Raw genomic sequence first — 7,500 nt, forward strand, 5'->3', positions numbered from 1 at the left:
AACTTCATGTATTTGTTTTTTTATATACTGATACATTTATTTATTTATTTATTTATGGATATACTAATATTTATTTAGTTCAATAGTTAGTTTGTTGTTTATTTATTTAGTTAGTTATTTAGTTCTACATTTATAGGTATACTACTGGTAATTCTAATGTTTATTTATTTTTTATTTAATTAGTTGTTTTTTTATTTATTATTTTTAAGATAGACTAATATTAAAATCGATAGATAGACAGGCAGACAGACTGACTGACTGACTATTGGGTATACATTTATTTACTTATTTATTTATAGAAGGAATAATATACATTTATTTATTTATTTAGATATATACTAATATTAATATACATTTAATTATTTATTTTATAATATAACAATATTTCTAACAATCCCTAGTTTTCCAGTTTTTGTTCTTCAGCACACATCCTGGACAGTGGAGTTTAGTTTCACCAAAATCCACCGTTTTCTGACCAGTATATGTTTGAGTCCCTCAGTCCATCCACACATCTCCAAGTCTCCTGTCTCTTATCGTGTGTATCTGTGTGTCTCTTAGTGTCTTTGCATTTTTCTGAGTGTCTTGGTGTGTCTCTGTCTCTCTCAGTGTGTCTATGTGTGTCTCTTGAGTGTCTTGGTGTGTCTCTGTCTCTCTCAGTGTGTCTATGTGTGTCTATGTCTGTCTCTTGAATGTCTTAGTGTGTCTCTTTGTGTCTCTCAATCTCTCTGTGTCTCTCAATGTCTCTCCTAGACTCATTGTGTCTTGGTTTGTCTCTGTCTCTCTCAGTTGTGTGTCTCTGAGTGTCTCTGCTTGACTCAGTGTGTCTTGGTTTTACCCTGTCTCTCTCACTGTGTATGTGTGTCTCTGAGTGTCTCTGTGTGTTTTAGTGTGTCTCTGAGTGTCTTGGTGTGTCTCTATCTCTCTCACTCTGTCTATGTGTGTCTCTGAGTGTCTCTGCATGTCTCTGAGTGTCCTGGTTTGTCTCTATCTCTCTCAGTGTGTCCATGTGTGTCTCAATGTGTCTATGTGTATCTCTGCGTGTCTCAGTGTGTCTTTGAGTCTCTTGAAGTGTCTCTGTCTCTCTCACTGTGTATGTGTGTGTGTATCTCTGTGTGTTTTAGTGGTGCCCCTACTTTACTCATTTTTCCCTGTCTCTCCCACTCCTCCCTCAGTGTGTCCATGTGTCTCAATGTGTCTCGGTGTATCTCTGTCTTGGTTTGTCTCTGTCTCTCTCAGTGTGTCCATGTGTCTCAATGTGTCTATGTGTATCTCTGCGTGTCTCAGTGTGTCTTTGAGTCTCTTGAAGTGTCTCTGTCTCTCTCACTGTGTATGTGTGTGTGTGTCTCTGTGTGTTTTAGTGTGTCTCTGAGTGTCTTGGTGTGTCTCTGTCTCTCTCACTCTGTCTATGTGTGTCTCTGAGTGTCTCTGCATGTCTCTGAGTGTCTTGGTGCATCTCTGTCTCTTTCAGTGTGTCTATGTGTTTCTCTGCGTGTCTCAATGTGTCTCTGTGTGTCTCAGTGTGTCTCTGTCTCTTTCAATGCGTCTTGGTGTGTCTCTGAGTGTTTCTCTGTGTTAGTGTGTGTCTCTGTATGTCTCTGCGTGTCTCGGTGCATCTTTGTGTATCTGTCCTTGTGATTTTTCAGAGAAGACTTGAGCTCGTTCTGAGAAACGCCTCATAGTTCCAACTCTGATGACCCATAATTTGCCAGAATCAGATGTGTTTGTTTTTCTGCTTGCTTGCACATTGCTCTACTTGTGCCAGGTGTGATTTATGATTTGGACATTGTAATGATTTAGACATTTATATGATTACATCACCTGCATATTGCATCAGAGAAACTAGGGCTGCACGATAAATATAACAACAAACCTGATTTTTAAATTTTTTTTAAATTGCAGTCTCACTTTTTTTCAAATTGTGCAGATTATTATTATTAACAGTAGTAGTAGTAGTATTTTATGGCCATATTGGTATACAGTATAATAACAAAAGTTTTGCCAAATTGTGCAGCCCTACAAACAACAAAACAGATATTTTTTTAAATTGCATTTTAAGTCACATTCGCAGCTTTTATCATAAAAAGTGCAATTAGATTTTTTCCCCAAACCATGCGACCCTAATAGAAACTGCATGACAGTGTTTTCATCAGTATGGCCCAGACAGACAGACGACAGTCAGTCAGACAGATCGGATCTCAGGTTTGTCTGGTAAACGGGTAATAACACGGTATGGATGTGTCCTACATCCTGGCTCTAATGGCATCATCTGATTAGATTGTGTTATTCAATTCAATTCAAGTTTATTTGTATAGCGCTTTTTACGATACAAATCATTACAAAGCAACTTTACAGAAAATTAAGTTTCTACAATATTTAGTAGTAATTTATCAGTGATGACTGTCAGTTTATGTGCATACGGCAGAAATGTTCAGAAAAATCAATAAAAGACGTAAACAAACAGACGATTAACACTATTAACAGCAATTATTGCAATCAAACTTATAGCAAAAATGTGGTAGTTCTGTATGTTGTCTCTGGGTTAGCATCATCTGAGGTCCTCTGAGGGGTTGGCATCCTCTCTTCTCAGGTGTTCTGGATCCAGACTGGAGCTTGTGTAAATCCTAGTTACCACGTGATGTAAATCCCGTGGCAAAGCAGAGAAACAAATAGAGACATAATTAGCGTAGCTGCTGTTCCAGCCAAGTAAAATTAATTAGATTAACCCAAGCTAAAGAAATAATAATACACATTTGATCAGATATAACTGCAGTCCAAAATTATGAGATGCATTATTTTGAATGCTTGGCCAAAGAGGTGTGTTTTAAATCTAGATTTAAACAGAGAAAGTGTGTCTGAACCCCGAACATTATCAGGAAGGCTATTCCAGAGTTTGGGAGCCAAATGCGAAAAAGCTCTACCTCCTTTAGTGGACTTTGCTATCCTAGGTACTATCAAAAGTCCAGCATTTTGTGACCTTAGGGAGCGTGATGGATTGTAGCGTGGTAGAAGACTAGTTAGGTACGCAGGAGCTAAGCCATTAAGGGCCTTATAAGTAAATAATAATATTTTTGTAACTGATACGGAACTTAATAGGTAGCCAGTGCAGAGACTGTAGTATTGGGTTAATATGATCATATTTTCTTGACCTGGTAAGGACTCTAGCCGCTGCATTTTGGACTACCTGTAGCTTGTTTATTGAGGATGCAGGACAACCAGCTAGCAGTGCATTACAATAATCCAGTCTAGAGGTCATGAACGCATGAACTAGCTTTTCTGCATCAGAAACAGGTAACATGTTTCGTAGCTTGGCAATGTTTCTAAGATGGAAGAATGCTGTTTTTGTAACATGGGAAATATGATTTTCAAAAGACAAGTTACTGTCAAATATAACACCCAGATTTTTGACAGTAGAGGAAGTAACAGTACATCCGTCTAATTGAAAATTGTAATCTACGAGATTTTGTGTAATGTTTTCTGGTCCAAAAAGTAATATCTCTGTCTTATCTGAATTTAATAGGAGAAAATTATTGGTCATCCAATCTTTTACATTTTTAACACACTCTGTTAGCTTAGATAATTTTGAAGTTTCACCTGGTCTTGTTGAGATATATAGTTGAGTATCATCAGCATAACAGTGGAAACTAATCCCGTATTTTCTAATGATATTACCAAGGGGCAACATGTATATTGAAAATAGCAGAGGACCTAGGACAGATCCTTGTGGCACTCCATATTTTACCGGTGATATATGAGATGACTCCCCATTTAAATAAACAAAGTGGTAGCGATCGGACAGGTAGGATCTAAACCATCTTAAAGCCTGCCCTTGGATACCTATATAGTTTTGTAATCTATCTATGAGTATGTCGTGATCTATGGTGTCGAACGCAGCACTAAGATCAAGTAAAACTAGCAATGAGATGCAGCCTTGATCTGAAGCAAGAAGCAAGTCATTTGTAATTTTAACAAGTGCAGTTTCTGTGCTATGATGGGGCCTGAAACCCGACTGAAATTCTTCATAGAGATCATTTTTTTGCAGGTAGGAGCACAATTGAGCAGACACAACTTTTTCTAAAATTTTAGACATAAATGGAAGATTTGAAATTGGTCTGTAATTTGCCGGTTCACTAGGATCTAGTTGTGGTTTCTTAATTAGAGGCTCAATAACTGCCAGCTTGAATGGTTTTGGGACGTGACCTAAAGATAACGACGAGTTTATAATATTGAGAAGCGTTTTTTCTGCTACAGGTAGCAACTCTTTCAGTAATTTAGTGGGTACAGGATCTAATAAACATGTTGTTGGTTTTTGGATGCAGTGATAAGTTTATTTAGCTCTTCCTGTCCTATAGTTGTAAAGCACTGCAGTTTATCTTTGGGTGCAATAGATAAACCTAAAGTATTAGACGCTGTAGAATCTACATTTGTTATTGTATTTCTGATGTTATCTATTTTATCAGTGAAGAAATTCATAAAGTCATTACTATTTAACTGTGAGGGAATATTTAAATCGGGTGGCGTCTGGTTATTTGTTAATCTAGCCACTGTGCTAAATAAAAACCTTGGATTGTTTTGGTTGTTTTCTATGAGTTTGTGGATATGCTCGGCCCTGGCAGTTTTTAGAGCCTGTCTATAGCTGGACATACTGTTTTTCCACGCAATTCTAAAAACTTCCAAGTTCGTTTTTCTCCATTTGCGCTCAAGACTACGAGTTTCTTTCTTGAGAGCGTGGGTATTACTGTTGTACCATGGCACAGTACGTTTTTCTCTAACCTTTTTCAATTTGATGGGGGCAACAGCTTCTAATGTATTAGAGAAGATAGTGCCCATGTTGCCAGTCATTTTGTCTAGTACATGTGTATTTATGGGTACACTGAGCAGTTGAGATAAATCAGGCAGGTTATTTGTGAATTTGTCTTTGGTGGCTGGAACAATAGTTTCTGCCCGGACGATATCGCGAAGCTATATAGTTATATTATCATCAATACGCAAAATGCACGATACAAGGAAATGGTCAGTAACATCATCACTTTGAGGTACGATATCTATGTCAGTAAGATCGATTCCATGCGATATAATTAAATCTAGCGTATGATTAAAACGATGAGTGGGCCCGGTGACATTTTGCTTTACTCCAAAACAGTTTAATAAGTTAGTAAACGCAAGTCCTAATGCATCATTTGTATTATCAATATGAATGTTAAAATCTCCGAAAATTAGCGCTTTATCAGCGGTAACCAACAGGTCTGAGAGGAAATCTCCAAATTCTTTCAGGAATTCTGTATATGGCCCTGGTGGTCTATACACAGTAGCCAGAGAAAGATGATACAATAGATTTCTTTTGCATATCTGACAGTGTAACATTAAGCATAAGTATTTCAAATGATTTAAACCTGTATCCTGTTTTCTGGGTAACACTGAGAATATCACTATATATTGTTGCAACACCTCCCCCACGACCAGTCAGACGGGGCTCATGTTTATAACAGTAGTTTGATGGAGTAGACTCATTTAGACCAATATAATAATTTGGTTTTAGCCAGGTTTCAGTCAAGCAGAGTACATCAAAACTATAATTTGTGATCATTTCATTTACAATAACTGCTTTGGGTGTGAGTGATCTAATGTTTATGAGCCCAAACTTTAACAATTGTTTTTGTTCATTTATTTTACGTTTTTCAGGTTTAATCACGATAAGATTTTTTCTAGATCCTACATTAAATTTATATTTTGACCTCACTATTCGGGGAACAGACACAGTCTTAATAGATTGGACAGCGCAAGTACTTCTAACATTTAAGCGGGTAGAAACAAAGCCATCATAGCAGTTATTTGAGAATTGGCTTACTAGTCAAATGGAGCGTAGAGTCCTGGAGATGTTGTCCGAGAGCAGCTCCGCTCCGACTCTGCTGGGGTGCAGGCCATCAGCGCGAAAAAAGCCTAGGTCACTCCCAGAAAAGATTCCAATTATTAACAAAAGAGCAGTTTCTGTTCTTTACACCATGACAATAACCATTCATTTAGAGCAAAAAGTCTACTGAACCTTTCGTTCCCCCGTCGATACGTGGGCAGTGGTCCTGACACGATGATCATCACCGCGGGCGTTGTGCTGCGCACCGTCTCAATCAGGCTCCTGAAGTCCCTCTTCAGCGTCTCCGTCTGACGCTGCGTGGTGTCGTTAACCCCGGCGTGAAGCACGACCGCTCTGGGGCTCTCGTCGGCCTTCAGGATCGCGGGTATCTGCGCAGAAACATCGAGAACACGAGCACCAGGGAAACAGTGAGTGTGCACTTTACCTTCGGCTAACGTAGCACGGACGTGTCGGACGATGGAGTCTCCGACGATCACAGCGTCGCGTTCCGTCTCGCGGAGGGGAGAGAAGCGGTTCCGTGTGGAGATCTCGAAGACCGGAGGGGGAGAAGTCGTCGCCCGGGGCCTGGCTCGCGTCCTCCGCTGCGGATGCACCCAGGGCCCGTGGTGTCCCGGCGCCGGCGTGAAGGACATCTGGGCAGATCGCGTCCTGGGTGCACCGGTCCTGTGCAGAGAAACACACGGGGTGGAGGTGGTGGGACTGTTAGCAGCGCGCTGTATACTTACCCTGGACTTGTGAGCGTCAGCCCGGGAGGTTTCCAGCGCGGCTCTCCGCTCTCTCAGCTGTGGCCTGCCTCTGCTCCAGGACCCGAATCTGCTTCTCCACGGCCTCCAGCTCGAGCTGCACCAAATGCAGCTCAAACGTGTCGTCACCTGCAATCAAAGGTAGACAAACATCCGCCATTAAAGCAAGTAACAGTGAGTAAAGCAATTGTAATGTGTGTGAATAGCGTATTAGCGATGCACGCGGGTTTAGCGACAACCACGCTGGTGATGCTAATGGGCTATAAGCTACTAGCCGACTCGGAATTCAAAATAAAACTAGTGATAACAAGGCGCTCTGATTGTTTTTGTTGTAGAATACGATAGATGATATATTCACACGTCATAGAAACGAAAATGATGGCGTATAAAATAGATTTCAACAATAAAAAATAGACGATAGAGAAATAACGTGAAAGAGAACAGACTAGATTCATACGACAGCAACAAACAGAGAAGCAATTATTGATGTGTTTTGTGTGACTGACGGACATCAGCTCTCGGCAGGTGGAAGTGAAGTGTTGGGATTTGGTTTTTATTGATGCTCGTTCACTTCAGTCTCTGTCGAATCATTGTGATTAGACGGCCGCTCTGCTGATGGTACTCAAACGGCTCTGATTTCATTAGATTCCAGCACCGAATGCCACATCCAGGCTCTCGCAGGCCTGTGGGAGGTTATTTATAGGGTTTTGTGGCCAGTTTGCAGCACTGGGATTCCTCATGTGCTGCGAGAACCACATGCAAACTTGAGTTTGTGTGCAAGATGAACAAAGCTGCATGCTAATGGGCATCACACTTTCTGACACTGACAAAATGCAGCGATATTAAATGATTGAGTGCTCAGAATAACTGGATCACATTTCACTTCAG

At 40.2% G+C, this 7,500-nt stretch overlaps 1 protein-coding gene across 1 annotated transcript in view; it reads left to right on the forward strand.

Annotated features, from left to right (window-relative positions):
* LOC109074410 (sodium channel protein type 2 subunit alpha-like) overlaps nt 1-7,500 on the forward strand; it is an 82,147-nt gene that overhangs the window by 41,979 nt on the left and 32,668 nt on the right.

The sequence above is a fragment of the Cyprinus carpio genome, chromosome A24 (assembly GCF_018340385.1).
Source record: "Cyprinus carpio isolate SPL01 chromosome A24, ASM1834038v1, whole genome shotgun sequence".
Taxonomy (NCBI): Eukaryota; Metazoa; Chordata; class Actinopteri; order Cypriniformes; family Cyprinidae; genus Cyprinus; species Cyprinus carpio.